The 25,782-nt window shown below is 42.9% G+C and overlaps 1 pseudogene; it reads right to left on the bottom strand.

The window, feature by feature from the left end:
• Positions 1–17,931: 17,931 nt before the first annotated feature.
• Positions 17,932–25,782, bottom strand: part of LOC132654872 (ankyrin-repeat and fibronectin type III domain-containing 1-like) — a 28,148-nt pseudogene continuing 20,297 nt past the window's right edge.

Here is a 25,782-nt window from a genome sequence, read left to right as displayed (position 1 = left end):
CTTTTAATCAGATACAGTTTATAGAGAGGCTAGCTAATCTTGCTGCTCCTACCACTTGCATTAAAATTGAACAATAAAAAGCTTTGCATTTAGCACTAATGACTAAACATAACTGAGATACCTGAACAAAATGGTGGCGAACTCATAACTCCACCCTCTTTATCTCCGGACCAGCATGGCGGCTGGCCACGTGTAACCGAACTCAGCTGGAATCCCTAAACAAACATGGCAGCCAAACTACAGCTTCACGTACTCTCTATTGCTGAACCATCATGGCGGCTGGCCACGTGTAACTGAACTTAGCTGGAAGTCTTAAACAAATATGGCAGCCAAACTACAGCTTTACGAGCTCTCCATTGCTGAACCATCATGGCGGCTGGCCATGTGATAGCATTAGCACAAGCTGCGACTGACAATACCAAACATGGCCATTAGGAGCTGATGATACAGCAAACACTTCGGAGCATCCATAATCCCCCACAACAAAAAGTTCCCAGTGATCGAACAAGCTTTAGAACCAACTGCATAACAGAACAATTTTAAACTGTAAGAATTACTTTAGCCATACCAAACCTATTAGCTAGAATTTTTTCCTTAAAAGAGCATAAAAAACATTTTGTAATGAACAATCACCAGCCCTTTAAATGAATTATAACATATTTAAAATACAGGTTTTTTTTTAAATCATATTAACTCTCTGGCTTTTTATAACACATCCACTAACCTTCTGCAACATTCTATATACCTTCAGGTTTCTAGCTTTTCTTTTCTGACTTAACCAGAAATGCTTACTTTCTTGCTTTTCAGACAACATAAAAACTCTTATCAAAATCCATTCCATTCTGACATGATCCTGCTGGAGCCCAGCGTTTACGATTTGCTTTGTATAGGCAAAGCAAAAACAAGTTACATTACTATAAAGAGGAGTTCTGAAACTGCCAAATTTTTTAAAATAACTTTCCTGTATCAGATAACATAAAGGTAACAAACAAACTCTAAGGAACTTGGAACAAGCTTTAAGGAACTTGGTGAAACTTCCCCTTTTCTTTGTCTCAAGGTAAAGAACAGGGTGTAAACATGTTTTTTATAAACAAAGCAGCTTATCAAACAAACAGCTCTCCATAAGATACATTTTAAAAACTGCAATTTTCTCAGTCATTGTCATACCCAAATGTCTGATAAATTTTAAACATTTTACAGCCTTAAACATTTAAACATTTTTTAAAACCCGTTTTTGCAGTATCAAAATAAAGTACCCCTTTTATAGGAGAGAAGTCACAAGGCATAAGCATAATCTCTAAAATCAAAACCAGATTTTAAAACCAGAATTTACCAGTGCAGACAATTTAATTGTTAAAACCAATACCAATTTAAAATATCTCATTCTTTTAACCTAGAAGGAAATGAGAATTATTTGACCAAGGTTTCCTTTTTTTTTTTATATATCCATACCAAGATGGCGGTCACATTATAAATCACATGGTGAAGTCAAGATGGCGGTGAGGCACTGAGGCACTTTATACCACGTGGCAACCTATAAATATGCGTTTATAGATCTAATAAAGCGCATAGGCACACATTTTAAACAAGTTTTGTGAGGCCTTTCAGAACAGACAAAAGAAGGTAGACAGACAAATACTGCAGAGACATTGAGACAAAAACACCCACCAGCTGGCCAAATTTCCCGGGACTAAAACTGACTCTTTTCAGGCAGGCCGAAAATAGGCCTTACAGAAATTTCTCCAGGATGGGCCCAAGTCCCTTCCTGGGTAAGGTACTGTAAAAACAGACCTTCAGATTCCCACTCTGCTCCTCTCTCACCGAGAGTGGTGGTGGCTCTAGACCACCTCCAGATACTGATGAAGTTGGGGGATGTCTCTCCCAACTTCAGTGACTGTGATTGTTTGACACGTCTGTCCAAATCACATTAGTCACTCATACAGATGCCTCGAGACAGAACAGAATTCAGAAAACAGGCACCATCAGAACACTGCACACTGCACAAAGCGACAATGACGGAGACTGAGACACAGACACCACACTTATCAGCTGGTTATGAGATCCTCCGGATCAGTCCTGAGGTCTTGGGGGGCCCTGCAATCTTGGTGGGACCTCCAAATGTTATACCCAGTTTGTGAGCCCCCAAAAGATCTCCAGGAATTGACTCTGTTGCAAAACACATGAGGGTCTCTTTATTGAAAATTACAAGCTGCAGCTTGGGCCTACACAGCACCCACCGCCAAAGCGGTGGGAGTTGAGCGTCCCGCGCCCAGGTTAGTGGGGTGATTTATAGATTCTGGTCCATCCCAGCATGCCCAAGGCAGGGGCAATTCCTGCCTGGCAAGCATCTATTGGTCAAGGTGTTATATTTTGAATCGATTGGCTATAGGAAGGTTCCCAGACTATTAATGACCAGGTGTCCCTCCCTAGGGGGAGGGTCCAGTTTCCCTAGAAACTGTATCTCTAGTGGGTGGGGAAAGAACCCAGTGAGGTAGCTCTCCCCTCAGGGAACTTACTGCTATACCGCGCCTACTCTACATAGTGTTAATGATCGCTGCTTATCTTTTTGGTCTCTCACATGCACATGGTACATATACATACAGACAGACCCCTCCATGATATGGCTAAGGGAAAAGTGTTTATTGTGCATAGGAGAAGAGAACATCCAGAGGCATCTGGAAGAGTCCTGAACACAGAGAGAAAATAGTAGATTGAACATGGCCAGCAGACTGGACCTGTCAGGGATAGAAGCAGGAGCAGAGCAGAGAGGAAAAAATAGAGGGGGAAAGGGGGGAGACAGAAAGGAAGACAGAGACAGAGGCAGACAGGCAGACAGACAGACAGAGACAAAGACAGAAAGACAGAAAGTAGCCAAAGTAGCAGGGTTATAAGGAGGATGAGTGGTGGAGGGGAGGGAAGCCTGTGAGCTGGAAGGAGTTTAGGGGAGGGGAGGAGGTAAGAAAGACTAGGGGGATACATGGACTTTGGAATGTGTAACAGGTACTTGTGATGCTGAAGGACCCTGAAGATGGACGTGCACTTTGCTGTGCTAATAGGCACTGCAGAGAGCCATTTGTCCCTTGTGGAATTTAGGGAAAGAGAGTTTCCTTTGGAGCTGACAACTTACACATACAAGTGAGATAATGAACTCCAGTGCTAGTCCCTACCACTCATGCACAAGCAGACAAAGGGTTTATCAGTGTCAGAAATTGCCAGAGCTAAGTTGCACAGATGTGCCTGTTTTAGGATGTCCATGGATTTGTCAGATTCCGGGATTCTCTGGTTCCTTGAAGGCCTTGTACAGGAATATATATTTAGCTACCATGTTGAGCTGGGGAATCCAGATTCTAGAAGATCCTCCATGGCCAAGAACTCCCTCAGCTGTTTTATGGCTGGGGTTTCCGATGATAAGGAGCCACTCCTAAAGTGACTAGAAAGGCTCCTTTTGCTTGGAGTTAGCATTAAGCCACAGGAATTGGAGATATGGGCCTTAGAGAGGGAAATATTACATTCAAGTGAGGCTAGCTTTTCAAGAGTTATAATGTGCAGGTTTTTTTTTAAGATCTTGAAAAACTGAATTCAATTCCTCTCTTAGCCATGTGAGAAAACACAACATAGAGACATACTCGATGGAGAAAGCAGCCTTCATGCCACCCAGAATCTGCTGGTGTCTGAACCTTGACTTGGCAACCTCCAGCAGCACAAATAATCAACTTCTATTTCTTGTATATCTTATCAAGACAGGTGTTTTTAAAGGTCAGGAAGAAAACAGAATACCTGGCTAAGGCTCCATCACCCACAGCTGAGAAGGAAGATTTTCTGTGTGGACAATTCAGATGGCATTTGGCTTTGTTTTGCTTTTGTTTTTCAAGACAGGGTTTCTCTGCAGTGTTGGGAGCGGTGCCTCTGGCAGCTGCTTTGGTATTTAAATCTCAGCGGAGAGACTGCTTTTACTGGACCCTCTCTAATGGCAGGGAAGAATTTGCAAGTCCATCTCCTTTTGTTTGTGACTGCAGGTGGAATAGCTTGTGAGGATCACACCTCTTCCTCAGGCTTCCTCAGGTTTAATTGTGGAAATTAAACCATTGTTCTGAGATGTGTACTCTGGCTTAGAAACTCTACAATAAAAAGACAGGCCGGCAGTTACTGCTAAGGGGCTGACAGTGGCTACTAGGGCTGCTAGTTTTTGCTGCAGCAAGGAGAGTTGCTGCTAGAGGCTAAAGCTTTTTGCTGTGGCTGTCGAGTCTGGACCTTCTTAAAAAAGCCTCCTGTGTGCTGTGTGTTATTTTATTAATTTTACTCCTCACTCCCGACTCAAGAACCGTTCGACTCTGCTGGCTGGCTCCGGCACTGCAGGGCCCTGGATGTCCTGAATGTCACTCTGTAGATCATGCTGGCCTCAAACTCACATATCCACCAGCCTCTGCCTCCCACATGCTGGAAATAAAAGCACGCCATCACAGTCCAACAATATTTTTTCCTGCTCATTTTCAATATATTAACTCACTGTCTTCTGGGACACTGAGAATGATTTTATGCATGAGAGTGCAGGTGCCCATTGAAGAGGCATATATTTGAGTTTGACTATTTGGCTCCTAGTTACTCTTTAGGAAGGATTAGGAAGTGTAGCCTTGTTGAAAAATGTGTGTCACTGGGGATGGGCCTTGAGGTTTCAAAAGTGCAAGGCCCAGTCTCTCTCTCTGTCACTCTCTTTCTGTGTGTCTTTGTCTCTCTCTCTTACTCTACCTCTCTGTCCCTCTCTCTGTCTCTGTCTCTGTCTCCCTCTCTCTCTGACTACAAATGGAGGTGTAGAGGCCTAGCTACTGCTCCAGTGCCATGCCTGCCATGCCTGCCTGCTTGTCTCCTGCCAGGCTTCCTACTGTGATGGTCCTGGACTAGCCCTTCAAACTCTGAGCAAGCCCTCATTTACATATTTTTCTTTTATAAACAGCTGTTGTCATAGTGTATCTTCACAACAATAAAAAAATAAACTAAGACAATGGGTGTCTCAGCAGTCCCAATCTGGTGCTGGAGTCCCAGGGAGGGTCCCAGGGAACTGCCAATTTTCAGTGCACATTGGAATCCAGAAGCAGCTTCTGACACCAGCTAATGGAGGGCATGAAACACTTGAACTTGCCAGTTAGAGTTACAACAAGCAAACAGAAAAGCAAAAGCTTCCTTCTTCTGTGTCTTTTTTGGACCATCTTTGGAAGGTTTGGCTCATTTAGGGTGGGTCTTCTGCTTCAGAATATCCAGACTTAGGATGAGTCTCCACTTCAAATAATTCAACCAAGGAAAATCCCTCTCAATGTGCACCAACTGCCTAGGTTTCAGTTAAGCATGTATTTTAAAAGTATTTCTTTATTCAATTTACAGCCTGATGGTAGCACTCTTCCCTACTCTTTTCCTTAATCTTTTCACGTTTGGGGAAAGGCAGTGGGTACCAGAACCTTCATGGTCCAGCAACAAAGCCCTTCAGGTTCCTTTCTGTTTTGCCAAGGTGTTGGTGATGAGGAGGGACTATCATCTGTGACTTCCAAAAATCTAATATCTAATTACAGAACTGGCAAGTTACGCTTTGGTGCCCATTGCTGATCGGTGTACCTGTGTCTCCCTTTCATTGTGTGATGGTTTAGTTAACTAGACTTGCTAGCCAGTGCTTAAGTGAATGGTGTGTAGACATGTGCTGTGAACATCCTCCTTGACCTCTTGTAAACTTCCACCCAGTTTCTCTGGTGTATGTGCTGTAGCTTGGGTGGGTGCTGTGAGGTCCATTTAATGTGTAAAACTGATGACTTTTGGTGGGAAGTGACAGCAGCCTAGCTTCAGGAGCATGGAAATGGCTGATCAGCCCTCCATCCTCAAGCGTTGTTGTCACATGCACTTGTGACTATGCCCCGTGTCTAACAGCAACCATTAACTTTTGAAGCATTGGGAATCTAGGTCATGCAGAAAACAAAAGCAGTCCTTTCTCATCTTCTTTTTGCTATTGCCTTTTTATTTGGTGAGGCAGGGTCTCCTGTAGCACAGGCTGGCCTCAGCATCCCTGTGTGGCCAAAGAGGACTTGAACTGAGCCTCCTGCCTCTACTTTTCTAGCTTTTCTAACTGACATGTGTTCACCTTTCTGAGATTTTTCTGACTTTCATTATGACCTCTAAGGTCTAAGGTCCATCAGCTGACCCTTGAAGGACTCTCAGTCAAGACACAGCTAGTTGTATCATGTCCAGATGGAGTGTGTGTGTGTTTGTGTCCTCCTTAAGGTCTGGGTGTCAAAAGTCCCACAAAGAATCAAGTGTTTGAATATTGTTCCAACCAGGTGTCACCACATGGGGGAAACTGTGGACCTTGGACAGTGGGCCTAGCAGGAAGAGGTGTATCCGTGGTCATCAATGGGGACAGACATTTGAGTGTAACCAGCTTCCTCAGGCCCCTAGTGCCCCAATGCCCAAGACCAGTTTTCCTGTCTCTGAGGACAGAATGTGAGGGAACTCAGGGGGATGTGCCTAGTGATCATTGGTCCATTCCTTGCTCTGACATCACAAGGAGCCATTGTGACACCTATCCACTTAAGGCTCTGGCTAAGCCTGGCCTCCTGTCCTACAGAGCAGAAGCTCTTGTTAGTTGGAGAGCAACTGGACTTCTGCGCTCATGACAGAGTATACTGGACTTTTAGAAGCTGTCTTGACCACCATATAGTAAGTTCCTTCTGTTTTCTAACCTACAATATTTTATTATGTTTATTTAATAAACATAAACTCTCCTTCTATTTCCTCCCTCATACCATTCTCCACTCCTCCTGTCTTACAGAGCTCTTGCTGTTGGAGAGAGACTGGACTTCTGCAATCGTGGCAGATTATACTTGGACTTTTAGAAGCTTTTGGACCATCATATTGTAAGTTTAATAAACATAAACTCTCTTCCTATTCCCTCCCTCACATGCCCTTACACCATTCCTCACTCCCATTCTCCTCAGAGAAAGGGAGGTCCCCCGTGGGTACCAGCCCACCCTGGCACATTAAGTTGCCAAAGGACTGCATGCATCCTCTCCCACTGACACCAGACAAGGCAGACCAGCTAGGGAAAAGGGATCCAAAGGCAGGCAGCAGAGTCAGAGACAGCCCTTGCTCCAGTTGTTAAGATGCCAACATGAAGGACAGTCACCTCTGCTACATGTGTGTAGGGACCAAGGTCCAGCCCATGCGTCACCCCTTTGGTTGGTGAGTCAGTCTCCGTGAGCCCCATGGACCCAGGTTAGTTGACTCTGTAGGGCTTCTTGTGGTATCCTTGACCCCTTCAGCTCCCTCATTCCTTCCTCCTACTCTTCCACAAGATTCCCCAAGCTCCATCTATTGTTTGGCTGTGGGTCTCTGCATTTGTTTCCATTCACTGCTGGATGAAGCCTCTCAGAAGACAGTTATGCTAGGCTCCCAACTGCAAGCAGAGCAGAGCATTATTAATAGTGTCAGGGGTTGCCTCTCTCTCATAGGGTCGGTCTCAAGTTGGGTTGGTCATTGGTTGCCTATTCCCGCCATCTCTGCTCCATGTTTATTCCTGCACTTCCTGTAGGCAGGGCACATTTTGGGGTGAAGATTTTGTGGGTGGGTGACTTCCCTCCACTGGCTCCCTTTACTAGAAGTCCTGCCTGGCTATAGGAGGTAGGCACATCAGGCTCCATATCCCCCACTGCTACGAGTCTAAGGTAGGGTCACCCCCATAGACTCCTGAGAGCCACCCTCTCGGTTAATTCCTAGTGTACTCATTTAGACAACAATGATTAGCCACCACAGCATCCGAACATCAGCCCGAGGTCACTATCCATTTCTGGTTCACCTGAGTCTAATGAGAAAGGAATTGATGTCCTTGAGTGTGTATGTGCTGAGCTTTGTAAGCAGAAAGCCACTAGAGTGTTAGGTAGCAAGTGAAAAGGGAAGCATGCTACCTGTCCCCTAATGGATGAATATCAGTGTCCACAGCCCACTGAAGGACAACTTGAGTCTGTTGCTTTAGATGGCAAATATACCACAAAGAGTCACGTGTTTGAACACTAGGCCTGAGCAGGTGGCACTGTGTGGGGAAGTGGGGTCTTACAGGAGGAAGAGGGTCACTGGCACTTTGGTGCTGCAGGGCTAACACAGAAAGTTCTGTGTGCTTTAAAGTCAGTAAAAGTCTCCTACCTGTCTTTTTCCTTTGAAGTCCTGAAGAGGATAAGCCCCAGATCTGTGGCTTGTGGGCCACAGGTTGGGGGTCAGCCTGGATGACATTTGAAAAGCCTCTCGGGGAAGCCAGGCCAGATGTACAGGCGCCAGTGTGGTCATGGTACCCTTCTACATAGGACCCACCCCAGTGCAGATCTGTCCATGTAAAATCCCAGGCAGGAGGGGCTGGCTTTCCACTGGGTCTTCCTCAGAGGGGAAGGGCTGAGGTACCTAGGTACCCTAAAGCTCTGTGGCACACTAATCCCTTGCCCTCTCCCCCAGCCTGCATAAACATCACAGATTGCCCTCTGGGTAGTGATTGTCCTTTACTCCCTGTTTCTTGGCAGGGAACATGATTTTTTCCACAAGGTGAGACTTCTCTCCCTAGTGATATAGTTTCCAGTCTGCCTGTCCCACCTGCCCCAAGATGGGTTTCCAGGTTGAGAATTGAGCCCTACTCGCAACCTGATGGGAATTCTTTAGAAGGAGCCTCCTGCCATCCTTTTGCAAGAGCCCTGCACCCACACACATGCCAAAGCCATCACAGGTTACATTGCTTGAGTCTTCAGACCCAACTCACAACAAAGCCTGGAAAACTCACAACCTTGGAGTGACTCCAAAGGCAGCTGTGCCTTCTCTTGACACCAGTTCTGCCCTCTAGTTACTCACCTCTTGCGTATCTATGCTTGCTCCTTCAACGCTACCATTCACATTGGATCCCACACTTACCACCACTTGCCACACTGTGAAGGTGTGATAGGTGTCCTGAAGAGTCTAAGAGTCCTAGAAAGTCTCTGTTGGAGGAACAACCTGCTGTGTCCCTGCCTCATGGCAGCCTCAAGCCTCTACCTCATGTACGCACTCAGCTGGTCAGATCTTAAGGCAGCTTCCATTTCTTCAAGCCTCTGTACGTGCACAGTTAATCAGCCTTGTATAGCCTTTGGGGAGAGTTCTGGGAAGCCTTATCTTTCCATCCTAGTATCACATTGGGAAGACTTCATCTCTTGTGTTCTTTGTCCCTACACTGTGTCAACAAATATCACAGTGTGAGACACACAGAAGTCTGTGTGACTGACCATGTATGGTCCATCCATCCTGGGGTCTCCCTGAATTTGAATGCAGGACAAGGGTCCTTGGCATTGTCATGCTACTGGGATAGACTCTATCTTCAACAGCATGTCCCCATAACGTACTTCCACATCCGAAACACTCTAAGCAACTCTAAGTCCATAGGATGGACATTTGATATGGCAGATGGATGTGTTTCATTTTGCAGAATTTGGAAAACAAAGGTATGTACACCATACCACAGAGGTATACCCAGGATTTCATGGGCAGCTGCTTCAAGTGCTTAAAAGGCTGATTGTGTAATGACACATTTATTGGAAATAATAGAAATTTGGGGGATACCTTCAAAAATTAAGACTGATAATGAACCTATTTATGTATCTAGTAAGATGAAATATTTCTTTGCATATTATAGTATAAATCTAATCCGGGTTTTTATGTGCTCTGGAGTCATTTCATTGGAAGCAGGTTTTTATGTGCTCTGGAGTCATTTCATTGGAAGCTGGTTTTTCTATGCTCTGGAGTCATTTCGTTGGAAGCAGGTTTTTATGTGCTCTGGAGTCACTTCGTTGGAAGCAGGTTTTTATGTGCTTCTCAGTCATTCATTGGAAGCAGGTTTTTCTGTGCTCTGGAGTCATTTCGTTGGAAGCAGGTTTTTCTGTGCTCTGGAGTCATTTCGTTGGAAGCGGGTTTTCTAAGTGCTTGTCAGTATTTTTGTTGGAAGCGGGTTTTTATGTGCGCTGGAGTCATTTCTTTGGAATTGGGTTTTTATGTGCCCTGGAGTCATTTCGTTGGAAGTGGGTTTTTTTGTGCTCTGGAGTCATGTCTCTGGAAGCATGTTTTTATGTGCTCTGGAGTCATTTCCTTAGAAATGGATTTTTATGTGCTTCTCAGTCATTCGTTGGAAGTGGGTTTTTCTCTGCTCTGGAGTCATTTCCTTGGAAAAGGGTTTTTTTGTGCTCTGGAGTCATTTCGTTGGAAGCAGGTGTTTATGTGCTCTGGTGTCATTTTGTTGGAAGCGGGTTTTCTAAGTGCTTCTCAGTATTTTTTTTGGAAGTGGGTTTTTATGTACCCTCGAGTCATTTCCTTGGAAGTGGGTTTTTATGTGCCCTGGACTCATTTCGTTGGAAGCGGGTTTTTATGTATCCTGGACTCATTTCATTGGAAGCCGGTTTTTATGTGCTCTGGAGTCATTTCCTTGGAAGCGGGTTTTTATGTGCTCTGGAGTCACTTCATTGCAAATGGGTTTTTGTGTGTCCTGGAGTCATTTCGTTGGAAGCGGGTTTTTATGTGCTCTGGGCTCATTTCTTTGGAAGCAGGTTTTTATGTGCAGGGGTTCTAGGTTATCTCCATGAATAGTCCTTGGTTGGAGTATGAGTCTCTGGGAAGTTCCCTGTGTTCAATTTTCTTGTTCTGTTGCTCTCCTTGTGGAGTTCCTGTCCTCTCAAGCTCTTGCTATTTCTCACTTCTTACATAAAATTCCATTCACTCTGCCCCACAGCTGGCCATCAGGCTCAGCATCTGCTTTCACAGTCTGCATGGCAGAGGCTTTCAGAGGCCCTCTGTGGCAGGTCCCTAGGTTGTTTCCTGTTTTCTTCTCCTTCAGATGTCCATCCTCTTTGCCTTAAAGAATGGGGATTGACCATTTTAGTTAGGGTCCTCTCCTTTGCTTAGTTTGTTTAGATGTACCGATTTTAGTTGGTTTATCCTATATTGTTTGTTTATATGAGTATATACCGTGTGTGTGTTTTTGCTTCTAGGACAACTCACTCAGGATGATCCTTACCAGGTCCCACCATTTATCTGCAAATTTCATGATTTTCTTATTTTTCATAGTTGAGTAATACTCCCATTATATAGATGTACCACAATTTCTGCATCCATTCTTCTGTTGAGGGGCATCTGGACTGTTTCCTGCTTCTGGCTATTACAAATAAAGCTGCTAAAAACATGGTTGAGCAAATGTCCTTTTTTCTGTACTTGAGCCTCTTTTGGATATATGCTTAGAAGTGGTATGGCTGGATCTTGAGGAATCGCTATTCCTAGTTGTCTGAGAAAGGGCCAGATTGATTTCCACAGTGGTTGTACAAGTTTACATTCCCACCAGCAGTGGAGAAGGTTTACTCTTTCTCCACAACCTCTCCAGCATGTGTTGTCACTTGAGTTTTTGATCTTGGCCATTCTCATGGGTGTAAGGTGAAATCTCAGGGTTGTTTTGATTTGCATTTCCCTAATGGCTAGTGAGGTTGAGCATTTCTTTAAGTGCTTCTCTGCCATTCCATATTCCTCTACAGAGAGTTCTCTGTTTAGCTCTGTTCCCCATTTTTTAAGTGGATTACTTGGTTTGTTGCTTTTCAGCTTGTTTAGTTCTTTATATATACTGGATATGAGTCCTCTGTCAGATAAAGGGTTGGTGAAGATTCTTTCACAATCTGTAGGCAGTCGCTTTGTTTTGATGACAGTATCCTTTGCTTTACAGAAGCTTTTCAGTTTCATGAGGTCCTATTTATTTATTGTTGCTCTCAGAGCCTGTGTTATTGGTGTTCTGTTCTCTCCTGTACCAATGACTTCTAGGGTATTCCCCACTTTTTTTTTCTAGCCAATTTAATGTGTCTGGTTTTATGTTGAGGTCTTTGATCCACTTGGACTTCAGTTTTGTAAAGGGTGACAAGTATGGATCTATTTTCATTTTTCTACATTTAGACATCCAGTTAGACCAGCACCATTTGTTGGAGATACTATCTTTTTTCCATTGTATGGTTTTGCCCTCTTTGTCAAAAATCAGGTGTCCATAAGTGTGTGGGTTTATTTCTCGGTCTTCTGTTCGGTTCCATTGATCCACCATTCTGTTCCTATGCCAGTACCATGCAGTTTTTATAACTGTTGCTCTATAGTACAGCTTGAGATCAGGGATGGAGATACCTCCAGAAGATCTTTTATTGTAGAGGATTGTTTTAGCAATTCTGGGTTTCTTGTTATTCCATATGAAGTTGAGAATTTTTCTTTCCAGGTCTTTAAAGAATTGTTTTGGCAATTTGATGGGCATTGCATTAAATCTGTGGATTGCTTTTGGTAAGATGGCCATTTTTACTATGTTAATCCTGCCAAGCCATGAGCATGGGAGATCTTTCCATCCTCTCATATCTTCTTCTAATTCTTTCTTCAGTGACATTAAATTTTTTTCATACAAGTCTTTGACTTCCTTGGTTAGGGTTACACCAACATACTTTATGTCATTTGTGGCTATTGTGAAGGGTGTTGTTTCCCTAATTTCTTTCTCAGCCCTTTTGTCTTTTGTATACAAGAGTGCTACTGATTTTTTTGAGTTAATTTTGAAGGTGTTTATCAGCTGTAGGAGTTCCCTGGTAGAGTTTTTGGGGTCACTCACATATACTATCATATCATCTGCAAATAGTGATATTTTGACTTCTACTTTTCCAATCTGTATCCGCTTGATCTCCTACAACTGTCTTATTGCTCTAGCAAGGACTTCCAGCACTATGTTGAAGAGAAATGGAGAGAATGGGCAGCCTTGTCTTGTCCATGATTTTAGTGGGATTGCTTTAAGTTTCTCTCTGTTCAGTTTGATGTTGGCTATAGGCTTGCTGTATATCACCTTTACTATGTTTAGATATATGCCTTGTATCCCTGATCTCTCCAATACTTTAAACATGAATGGATGCTGGATTTTGTCAAATGCTTTTTCAGCATCTAGGGAGATTATCCTGTGGTTTTTTTCTTTCAGTTTGTTAATATGGTGGATCACAATGATGGATTTCTGTATACTGAACCACCCTTGCATGCCTGGGATGAAGCCAGGGTCATGGTGGATGATATCTTTGATGTGTTCTTGTATTCGGTTCACAAGTATTTTGTTAAGTATTTTTGCATCAATGTTCATAAGGGAGATTGGCCTGAAATTCTCTTTCTTTTGTTGAGTCTTTGTGAGGTTTAGGTACCAAGGTGACTGTGGCTTCATAGAATGAGTTTGGTAATGTTCCTTCTGTTTCTATTTTGTGGAATAGTTTGAAGAGAATTGGCGTTAGCTCTTCTTTGAAGGTCTGGTAGAATTCTGCGCTGAAGCCATCTGGTTCTGGGCTTTTTTTGGATGGGAGACTTTTGATGACCGCTTCTATATCTTTGGGGGATATAGGACTATTTGGTTGATTTACCTGGTCCTCATTCAGCTTTGGTAAGTCAAATCGATGAAGAAAATTGTCCATTTCATTTAGATTTTCAAATTTTGTGGCATATAGACTTTTGAGGTAAGTCCTCATGATTGTTTGAATTACCTCCGTGTCTGTTGTTATGTCCCCCTTTTCATTTCTGATTTTGTTGATTTGGGTAGTGTCTCTCTGTCTTTTAGTTAACTTGGCTAAGCGTTTGTCTATCCTGTTGATTTTCTCAAAGAACCAGCTCTTGGTTTCATTGATTCTTTGAATTGTTTTATTTGTTTCTAATTGATTGATTTCAGCCCTGAGTTTGATTATTTCCAGCCATCTACTCCTTCTTGGTGTGTCTGCTTCTACTTTTTCAAGGGTTTTTAAGTGAGCCATTAAGTTGCTTGAATGTGCTGTCTTGAATTTCTTCTTGAAAGCACTTAGTGCTATGAACTTTCCTCTTAGCACTGCTTTCGTTGTGTCCCACAAGTTTGGGTATGTTATGTCTTCATTTTCATTGATTTCTAGAAAGACTTTAATTTATTTCTTTATTTCTTCCCTGAGCCAGCTGTCATTTAGTAACAAGATGTTCAGTTTCCATGTGTGTGTAGGCTTTTTGCTATTTCTGTTATTGTTAAGATCCAGCTTTATTCCATGGTGATCAGACAAGATACAACGGATTATTTCAATCTTTTTGTATCTGTTGATGATTGCTTTGTGACCAACTATATGGTCTATTTTGGAGGTGCTGAGAAGAAGGTAAATTCTTTTGTGTTTGGGTGTAAAGTTCTGTAAATGTCTGTTAGGTCCATTTGATTCATGACCTCTGTCAGAGACATTGTTTCTTTGTTTAATTTCTGTTTTGTTGACCTGTCCTTTGTTGAGAGTGGGGTGTTGAAATCTCCCACTATTAATGTGTGGGGATCTTTATGTGGTTTAAATTTTATCAACGTTTCTTTAACAAATGTGGGTGCCCTTGTATTTGGGGCATAGATCTTCAGGATTGTGATATCTTCCTGGTGGAATTTTCCCTTGACGAGTATGAAGTGTCCTTCCCCATCTCTTTTTATTAATTTTGGTTGAAAGTCTATTTTATCAGATATTAGAATGGCTACTCCTATTCTTGGGTCTGTTTGCTTGGAAAGTCATCTTCCAAACCTTTACCCTCAGGTAATGTCTATCTTTGTGCCTTAGGTGTGTTTCTTTTATGCAACAGACTGCTGGGTTTCGTTTATGTATCCATTCTGTTAATCTGTGTCTTTTTATTGGAGAGTTGAGTCCATTGATGTTGAGAGAGATTAATGACCAGTGGGTATTAGATTCCTTGATTTTGATGTTGGCTGTGGTCATAAGGTTGTTTGCTTGGTTGCTTTTTGTTTTACTGTAGTATGGTTAATTACTTCCTGTTTTCTTGAAAGAAACTAATTTTTTGGGGTTGTATTTTCCCTTCCAGTGTCTTCTGTAATGCTGGATTTGTGTGTAGGTATTGTTGAAATTTGTTTTTGTCATTGAATATCTTGTTTTCTCTGTCTATGAGGACTGAGAGTTTTGCTGGGTATAGTAGCCTGGGCTGACATCTGTGTTCTCTTAGGGTCTCCATGATATCTGTCCAGGCCCTTCTGGCTTTCATAGTCTCTGTTGAAAAGTCAGGTGTGATTCTAATGGGTTTGCCATTATATGTTACTTGGCCTTTTTCCCTTGCAGCTTTTAGTATTTTTTCTTTGTTCTATATACTTACTGTTTTGATTATTATGTGGCGGGAGGATTTTCTTTTCTGGTCAAATTTGTTGGGTGTTCTGTAGGCCTCATGTATTCTTATTGGCCTCTCCTTTAAGTTGGGGAAATTTTCTTCAATGATTTTGTTGAAAATATTTTCTGGGCCTTGGAGAAGGGAGTCTTCTTTTTCCTTTATACCTATTATTCTTAGGTTTTGTCTTTTCATATTGTCTTGGATTTCTTGGACTTTCTTTGTCAGGAATTTTTTAGATTTAACATTTTCTTTGACAGATACAGCGATTTCTTCCATTGTATCTTCTACACCTGAGAGTCTTTCTTCCATCTCTTGTAGTCTGTTGGTTATGCTTGCCTCTGCATTTCCTGTTTTCTTCCCTAGATTCTTCCTCTCCATTATTTCCTCCATTTGTGTTTTCTTTAATTTTTCCAATTCTATCTTCAGGTCTTGAATTGTTTTATTTACTTCCTTCACCTGTCTGATTGTACTTTCCTGTTTTTCTTTTAGTTCCTTCAACTCTGTTTCTTTTATTTCATTCAGTGCTTTAAGCATTTCCTTTCTAAAGGCCATAAACTGTTTGGCTGCAGCTTCCTCTTTTTCTTTACAGATGGCAATATTCTGTTTGAGTTTATCTTCTTCTATGTCTTCACGTATCTTATTTGTTTCCTCTGTTATCATCTTCATGATAATAGTTGTTAGGTCATCTTCTTGGATTTCCGTTATGCTGGGGTGTCCAGGGCTACTTGCCCCTGGGTAACTGGGTTCTGGAGATGCCATATTGCTCTGTCTTTTGTTGCTTGAGCTTTTAGGCTGGCCTGTACCCATTGTGCTATCTTAGGTGTCTGGGGTTATTTTTTGTGGTTCCTGGGGATCCTGTGGTGGAGAGAATCCCCTTTGCAGAAAGCTGGTTTTTTCTGAAGGATGTCTTCTCAGCTTTTTGGATATAGTCCCTGGATGGATGGCGTTTTTTCAGGAGTTGCTGCTGCTCACCTCAGGGATAGAGACCTGAGTAGTAACTGTGGTCTTTGTTAGTCTTGAGGGTTCTCCTCTCACCCAGGGAAGTCATGAAGACAGCTGCCCTGTTTCTGGGTTTCTTGCTGTAAATTTATTGATCAGCTGCTGTGACCCAGTTGGACATTGGAGCGCAGCAACTGTTTGTGCCTGTGTCTGGAGCACAGCTGAGTGATGGCGGCTCGGCCCTGCTGGTCTGCTAGACTTTTTCCAGGGAAAGATTGGGTGATTTAAGTCAGTACAGTTTCCTTTCTTCCCTGTGGATTCTCTGGAGACAGGGACTCCCTGTCTCTTTTTTTGCCCTGGGGCGCACTGCTCAGACTCTGCCAGCTGGCTGGCTGCAGAAACTGCCTGTGTCTGCCTTTCTGGCCTTTGGGATTCTGGGCGTCTGCCTAAATTGGGTAATTTTCCAGAGACCTTTTTGCGGTGGGCGGGTCGGCTGAGTGGTCTGAGATCAGACCAGCAGTTTCCCTCCCTGTGTGTTTGCACCAGACAGTGAAACTCATTCGCTGGTGCCCTGGTGCCCACAGTTCTATCTCAGGCGGCAAATCAGGAGCGCAGGCATACAGGGCTTTGTGCCGGAACCTGAGACCCCGGCTCTGGCTCCGGGCTGGCTCCTGGGGCGCCTGTGGAACTGGAGTCTTTTCCAGGGGATGTCTGGGTGACCTAAGGTCAGTCCCAATCGTTTCCTGCACTGTGGGCTTATCTCTAGACTGAAAATTCCAGTCTCTGATAGTGTGGTGTGCACGATTCAGTCTGGGACCCTGACCAGAGATACTGGCTTATGGCTCTGGCTGGGGCTGGGGCTGGCAGCCGGCAGCCAAGCTTCTGGCAGAACCAGGATCTCTTCCGAGGTTTAGCCAGGTGAGTTAAAAGCTGATTGAATCCCTCACCATGGGGTATCCTCTCACCTGGGAAACACAATCACTGTGTTTTATGGGCGCGAGTTCTGATTGCTGGTCACTGTGCTGATCCTGCTGTGCTGATGGTCAGAATGAGAGTCCTCCCGGCGCCGCCATCTTGTCCCGCCTCCTTACCCCTGCCTCTTTGGAAGTGGGTTTTTATGTGCCCTGGAATCATTTTGTTGGAAGCAGGTTTTTTAAGTGCTTCTCAGTCTTTTCGTTGGAAGCGGGTTTTTATGTGCTCTGGAGTCATTTTGTTGGAAGTGGGTTTTTAAGTGCTCTGGAGTCATTTTGTTGGAATCGGGTTTTTATGTGCCAGGACAAGATCCTCCACCATCCAGATCCTTCACATTAAGAGCACAGCACTGCATCCTGGGAGATCTTGCCCATTTCTCAAATTGTCTAGGCTATTTAATATCAATCTGCTTATCTAATAAATCAAAACTAGTTATCACTTGGTTTGCTCCAAAGTGATATAAACTCTCCATATTAATTTCCTTGTTCCTTTTTCCCAGTTGGCTGTGAGAGGGTGGAGGAGAGAGAGAGAGAGAGAGAGAGAGAGAGAGAGAGAGAGAGAGGATGGCTTTTCATGAACACAACATTCTTGTATTTATAGTCTAAGAAGTAAGGAGGGAGGCAGTAAGTAAGCCTGATAACTGAATTTTCAGTTTAGAATTCCTTGCTCTCCACAGGGCCTTAGCTGCTCAGGCTAGTCCCGGAGCCTCGATTTTGTTCACACTTGTACATAGTTCTAGGAAGGGTTGTTGCCAAAGCCATCATGTGATTTCCTGACCCTCCACTGGGACAAGGGTGAACAGCTATCACTTTGTGATTTTATTATAGGGAGGCTGGCTTAATATTTCTAGGTGAAACAAGCTACTATACCGAGTTCAAACATCTGAAGAGGGAGGTTAAGAAACCCTGAGTGTAGGCTGTAAGGATTATTCTGTCCTAGGGCTGTACAGATGTAGTCTGAGGCAGGGAGCAGGAGAAGAAAGGACACATTGTGACCCATTTCCAACACATATAAGAAGTTCCGTGCCTGCAGAGGGACTCGTGCAGAGGAAAAATAGGAGAGTTACAGCATGGCACTTACATAAACAACACCAAACCAGCATAAAACATCTAAAAAAATTACACAACTTCAGTCTTGGAATTTTTATACAACATAAATATTAGGGTTCAGCCCATTTAATAATGCTATATAAAATCAAGATTTAAGGCAGTAATGTTCCTCATAAACTCTGAAAACAACATTTATGCTTCTTATAAAAGTAGAAAGTGATTGCATTCTGTGGGCTTTTCAAAATGATGAATATAATTACATGAAGCAACAAAAATGGATTGAATTAAAAATCCACTAGTTTCAATTTAAGTTGGTTAAGGGGGAAAAATGTAGTTTCTGGCCAAGGACTGAGAAAAATTTACAAATATAAGAAAAAAAAAGGTTGTATGCACTGTTATGCAGTTAGGCAGCCTTCTCCCAACATGTATATGTAGCCGAGTCACCAATGAAATACGAGCTGTGTCAAACCTGCTAAGTCCAAGAAACCCTTTAATAGTACCTACTGTCACAAGGAGAGCTGCTGTGTTCTTATTTTTTTTTTCTCCTTGTGAGCCGAGTGCCACTCCTGGAATTATCCAGTGGCTCCCATAGTGTCTTCAGCATCTCTTGCAATTTAGTCTGTATGAGTGTTGGCAGGGTTTCACTGTCTGCAAAGTACGGACTTAAAATCAGCAGCCGCCTAAGAGACGACACTTTTGGAGTTGCTGGCTTACACCCCTGCCTTCGTGTGGCCGGCTTGTAACTCTTCCTCTTCTGAAAAGAGAACAGTGCTGTGACTCTCTCATGCTCTGTGTTCATGTTGTGATGGGAGGGACAGGAATGGTGAGCAAAGGCAAACCAAACCAAACCAAACCAAACCAAATGGTAGACAACCCCATCCCTGAATTCAGTGTGTTGTTAGGTTGTATTAAACCACTAGACAGAGCCTAAAACAGTTTTACTCTTCCCATGCCAACAGTTTCCCTTGATGTTCTGACTTATAGAGGATGGGTCTGCATATTTTCATTTAAATAAAGATTTTATTAATAACAGACACGAAATCAGTTGACCATTGTTTTAAACCCCATGATTATTCTTTTGCTCTTAAATAATTGGTGTATCTAACTATACTGCTGTTTGGTTATGCATGCATGTATGTACACATTCTCATATCTCATGCTGTCCTGAAACTAAATCTTGGCATCTTTCAGGGTAGGCTAGAGGGTCTTCCCTTGCTTGGTCAGAGTACCCTATAGTGGGGGTCTGGAGGCTTTGGAAGAGGTTGATATGAAGGAACAAGGGGAAAAGTGCCAGAGCACGGCCTGGGTCAAGCTGTACGCATTAAATCCAAAACATGGGTGTACAGGCAAAGTGGTACTTAAATAAAAGACAATAAACATATGTAGATATATATGCCTCGAGTAAGTTTTATGATATGACTCAGTTTCCATGAACCATAAAAAGTAGATAAAATGGTAAAGCCCAGTACCTGGTGTGGAGGTATATTGATGTGCTTCAGGAGAGCCTTAACTGCCATCTGGAGCTCATAGAAGAACAATTGCATGGGGCAGTCAGCATTATGATCCACACTTTCCATAGATTCGGAGCCAGAAAGCTTTTGGATCTACTCCCACTCCTCTCTGGATGTTGAGTCAAGTTAAAATTAGAAATATAAGAAAACTCCAGAATCCAGCTCAGAACTTTCTTGTTGTGTATGTCCAGAACCTGAACAGTCACTTCTCGGTGGTTAAAAAAAAAAAATCACTATTTATGGAACTTGAACCTTTTGCTATCTAGATGGAGTTCAAATGGGTTGTTTCTGAGTTCAGCTTAGCTCACCTATTGAAGCACCTGTCCCTCTGAACAATAGGCCTGCAGGCTTGTGTGGATCAGCTTTGAGACTGAAAGCTGTCAGGTGTTCGTAGTCACTTCCTGACTGTCCTTATTTTCCTACCTCTGCGGCTTTCTGCTAGTTCAAAGAGCCCACGTTTTACCACAGGGACATCTACTGGTTAATTCTACAGTTGGCTAACCACAGGACTCTGGTCCAACTCAGGCAACAAACCACATGGCACATTTCAGCCCTGGCCTGTTGTAATCATGGGGACTATTTCGGTTTCCTTCCCTTTCCAAAAGCTTGAGGAGAATCACAGGAACACCAGACAATTCCAATAAAAGGAACCAGGGGACACACATCACTGCTTCCTTCCTTCTCCCAAACCCAGTCATCTGTGTCTTCATTCTGCATGCTCTATAGTTCTTCCTAATGAACTTTTCCAAATGTCAAGCGGAAGGGAAGGGGAAAGAATAGAGGTGGGAGGAAAGAACATCTGGCTGATCCCCCAAAAGCCACTCTTCAAAAGGGGCGTGAAAAGATCAAGGTAAATGCCTCTTGGGCAACATTGTTTCCACAGGTAATTTGCACAATTTTCCAAACACACTCATTTGGCCCAGTTTCTCCCTCTAGCTCCACAGGGAGCAGTAATGGGCTCTCAAGAGCAGGCTAGCGAGCAAAGGAAAGCTGTCCTCTTCATGGTGGAAGGTTCTCACCAAAGGTCCATCACAGCCTGGGCTCCAGTCTCTGGGTCAGAAAACCAAATTGACTACGCTGGAGGAGGTTCATTTAAAAAAAAAAGGCAAGAGAAACAAACAAGTCAATCAACCACCCCCCACCACTATCTCACTGCCCTCTTAGAAAAGTTTCTGTTTTTAAGAGATCTGTTTCATTTCAAGTCTCATACTGGACAAGACTATGGAAAAATCTATCATTTGTTCCAATAAGAAAGCGAGCGAGAGAGAAAAAAAATCAAACTTAATTCTTATTGCAATTTGGGCATACTTTTAGCTTCACAAATAATGGAAATCCTTGAGAGCCTACTTGGGAATGGTTTTCCTTTTCTCATCACTGATACACAACTAGACGAGAGGCTTATGATTAGCCTAATATATGCTAAAACAAGGTCTGGAACCAAATTAGAAAATCACCAGTAAGAGCTTCACTGTCACTAACTAGTCAGTGTGGGCTCTGAAGATGGCAGGATGGATGGACCCTGCGGAAGGAAGGCTGGCACAGTCTTTGTACTAGTGAATCTTGGGACCTCGGAAAGGGAGAATCTGTTGATATAATCCCTAAAGGATGGTGACTAAGACTCTACGACGCAAATCCAGACATGGGTGAAAATGACCATTGTCCAGTCAACTCACAAATAAGCCTTGCAGTCTTCTGGAAAAGACTCTGAAGCTACCAAATGTTGATGGTGGAAATGACCACCAGAGGGCAGACTTAAGGCCCTGGTGCAATTGATGAGTGAAGGAGGGGAGTGGGTGGTCAGGGAGTACTCAGGGACTCCCACATCTCTCCCACCTCAACTGTCTTCTTTGTTGTCCCTGGCAGTACTCATGCAACCCTGTGAGGCGCTCTAGTTACTGAAGTCTAGCCATGGTAGACACCAAATTTCAAAGGGCCAAATTTTGTTTTTGTTAAGCAAGTCAATACTTGTAAAGAACTTGAGAGTCAAGTTTGCATTCTTTGATGCCTACGACAATCTGGAGACCTTTTCCTTTGATTCTGGGCTCCTCCTATTTCTTTATTTTCATGTTGGACACAATTCAGTTCATTATAGTAGATGAACGAGAGCCCTGCTATTAGGGTCAGTTATAAAGTTGAGCCAGATTACCAAGACAAGGCAACTGTCCCAAAACTAACAAAGTAATTCACCAAATGCCAAACCATAGAGGAAATTTCTGAGTGTTTGGGCCTTGATACTTCTGTTCTTCCCTAGAGAACTGTCAGACATGGAGGAAACATATAAAGCCCTAAAGGCAGAGAGAGTGAGAGAGTTAGGAGTGGGTAGAATGAAATGGGTGGGGCTCCCTTAGATCAGGTAGAAGCATTAGCATCACCAGATACCATCCTTCTCAGTGATATTAGAAACAAAGGTCAAGAAGGGCATAACTGTTTTCAATGCAGAGGAAAGATACTGGGAACAGCAGTATGTGAAGACAAGTCTTTGTTTGTAAATAGGTGGAGCATCCCTGGTTGCACCCTGAGTGGGGCAAGAAGGGACAGTGAAGGTGCAACGCCTCCTTTTAGTGCCTTTGCTCCTCCCAGTTGACCGTATCTTAGGTGCCAGGACTCCATCCTGCTGCGGAGCATCTCTCCAGGGACACTTCACTGGTAGATAGAGAGCACTTGACTGTGAGCACACAAGACCAAAGAAAGTCCCAACTCTGGACCACTTACTTGGAGATGTTGCTGTTCTCATGGATCTTCACATGGCAGAGAATGTTGGGTAACTTTTGGGTTAGAAGCACTTTGATCTGATCTACAGAACTGCATAGCTTTAGGTATCCTAGATACAGCCTAGGAGAGAGACGCTGATGACTCCTCTTGTGGTAGGAGAGGAGATCCTGCAAGGCAAAGTGAGAAAACGGGAAAGCGTACAGTCATCCTGCAGGGCCCTCAAAACCTGTTCTTCAAGGTGAGCCTGTTATGAGTGACCGACGTAAGAACCCTCCAGCACCACCGCGAGTAGAGGAAAGTTGTTGAGGTTACAGCTTGTCTCAGGTGCAGGAAAATGACTTCTCCAAGTCAGGTAATCAGTCTTTAATATAAATTTTAAATGTTCGCTTTTCTCAGATTTCTGTGCCAAGGGTAAGTTTGTGGGTTATGACAGGGAATAGGGCGCTGCTGGGGGAGGCAGATAATAAAGAAGGATAGCGCTCACAGTATCTGTCCTTAAGGAGGGGCTTATAGTTTAGCTCTGGAAAAATAAACATTTGTCTGTATAAATGCTGACAAAATACATTATTTTTAACATTAGGATAATTAAGGTAGAAAAGTTCACTTTAAAGAAATGATTTAAAATAGAATATAAGTAGTAAGCAGTGAAAAAAGTATCACTATTTCAAAAATTAAAAAAAAACAGCACTAAGGTAGTTCATTTAATTTTTAAAAACCATTAATAGTTATGTTGCATTTGTAATTACACAATAATGCTAAGAGTGAAGAAAGAATGAGCTGACCATATGGTAGCTCATGACACTTTTCATACCTGACTTAGAAAACAAGTTTAACAAAGGTATTCAAAGTCTTCCCATCCTTTTCCTGAGACCTTTAAAATGTTGATATACAAGTAATGTCCTTATGAAGAGCTGGTTCATTTTATGTTCTTCACCCATTCACTGTTTTATCATGTCTGGATTCTCAATGGTCAATGACTTTGCATTGACCATGACTTTGATTGAGTCTCCTTATTTATAAGCTTCAAAAACTTCTCTTCTTCTTTTTTTTTTTAACAAGGTTAAAACACGACATGATTTTATGTTGAATTTATATTATGCTGTCATGTGAAAATGTCCCACAAGGTGAATGGAGCTGTTAATATGCTAGGGTATGCCAAGTTAAGGGCAGTGATATGGCTGAATGGGATTTTGGTTGCTGTGATCAGTTCTTTCAGTGGCTTTTGTGGGTTCTGACTTTTACCTCTCTGCGCAGCTGCAGAAACTAAGATGACAGACAACTAATATTCTCCCCTGCCCCACTCCTTGTGTGGGTAGACTCATCTACTACCTAAGCCTTTGGACAGCAGGGTTTGGGGAAAAAAAGTGAAAAGTTATGAGTGGGTTAACTGATTAGAAGGGAAGGTTTCTGTAGGCTGCACTTAACCTGGCTTTCAGAAAGCATGGAGTAGGTAAGAGGATATTCAAAATGCACCACCACAAAAAAATAGTAAGTGAATGAGATGATAGATATGCTAATCAGCCCGATTTAATTATTTCACATTGCATGCACATGTGAAAGCATCACTCTGTACTCAGTTAATGGTTATAATTATGGCTTTTCAATTAAAAACAATGTTAAGAAAGATGAATTAAATTTTTAGAAGAGTAAAATCAAGGGAACCAACTTTTACCACTAAATGTGAAGAGGACAAGAATTAAAATGGAAACAGACACCTGAACCTGTGCATAAATCTTTATGGAAGAGGAAGGACTGAAGCGTCCTGGACAGACTCTCCCTGAAGCAATGATTCCTCCTCGGCCGGGCTCACTGTCTTCAGTGTGCTCCGCATCATACCCTCTGTCCTGTCCATCACCCGCAGGGTGCTCTGCCCAAAAAGGAGCACCCAGGCCTTAGGTAAACAGGCTGCGATGCCTCCTCCCAGGAGGCCAAGAAAGGCAGGAGAGTGAGCAGACCCATTACACAGGGCCGACTTCAGTTTTGTAAATGGAGGCACTAAATGAACTTGGCGGAGACATTTTTCCTTTTCTGCTTTTCGTTTTGCACAGCCAGGAGTTAAGCCCAGATCCTCACACATCCTCAAGTGCGCTGACACAGAACCACAGTCCCTTTGTCTTCTTCAACTAGACAATGAAATTAGTGAGAAGGCTGTTTTTCTTTTAATTGTTTGTACCAGGAATATTTGTGTGTGAATTAGTATATGATGTGGAGGTCAGATCTCTAAGACAGAATAACAGAAAAGGGACAAGTTAAGAACTGAGAGACAGGCATATCAGAATAGTCACAAAAACAAAGTCTAAAATAATGTCCAAAAGGCACTTGGCAAGAAAAAAATAGAGGAAACATAATATGATCAAGAAAAATTACTATGAATTGTAGGGATGGGTGAGCCTGAATTTAGCAGTGTTTCCCCCACGTCTCTTCCAGACAGATCATAGGCAAGTAGTTGAGTAGAAAAGGTTTGGCCAAGGTTATTGTTTTGGGAAGTGAATAACATCAAAGGATGATAAATGATTAATGTGAGAAGAGAAAATAGAAGTATTCCAATCAGCAGAGTCTGATGATCTGTACCCTAGGGGTACAGGGAGATGTGGCTATAGACCCACACGCCGTCACCTTTGAGACCTCATGGAGAGTGGAAAAGGAAAGGGCAAATATGCCCATCTTTGCAACAGAAGCAGGGACAACACAGGATGTTGCTGGTAATTAAAGACCTTCAAATTATTGATCTTTGGGGGAAAATGAGAAAGAACCACCACACAATCAATTTTCACCTAACTGGGCAATCCTTAGGCACCAGAGAGGAGTCGGTATGGATTTATGAAGAGAAAGTCACTTTTTGTTTCCGATAGCAACAAAATAGGGATCTACAAGAGCAGGGTGAAGCCGCCAATGGAATCCATTCCACCGGATAATGGGGGAAAAACGGATTCTTGACCATATTGCTTTAACAAGCCAGATAACTGGGATGAATGCTTGTGGATAATGAAGATGGTATGGGAACAGCAGACAGATTGAGTGATAGCCCAGTAGGGAGAGGTCCCAAGGTCCAGTGTTTTCAGCTCATTTATTGACATTCTGGACAAAGCAAATCAAGAATGTGTGTATCAAATTTGTGGGTCCAAAATTTGGTGTGGTTTGGATTTCCTGGAAAATAGCAGCAAAGCTATGAATGCCCCAGTGCATTGGAAAAATAAGCCTATCATAATTAGGGTTGAAATGTAATAAGAACGTGTGCTTGTAAAGACCCAAACCCTAGGGTACAAATATAGGATGGGTGAGGGTGTTAGAGAAAAACGTGAGGGTCGGAACCGACCAAACGTGAGTTAGGAACATACTGTGGTTACATAAAAACCAACACCACTTTGGGATGGGGAAATTCACTCTTTCGTTCAATTTTTAAAAAGAATGTTCCTGAGCACTTA

The sequence above is a fragment of the Meriones unguiculatus genome, chromosome 6, assembly GCF_030254825.1.
Source record: "Meriones unguiculatus strain TT.TT164.6M chromosome 6, Bangor_MerUng_6.1, whole genome shotgun sequence".
Lineage (NCBI taxonomy): Eukaryota > Metazoa > Chordata > Mammalia > Rodentia > Muridae > Meriones > Meriones unguiculatus.
This window is presented reverse-complemented; position numbering and strand designations above follow the sequence as displayed.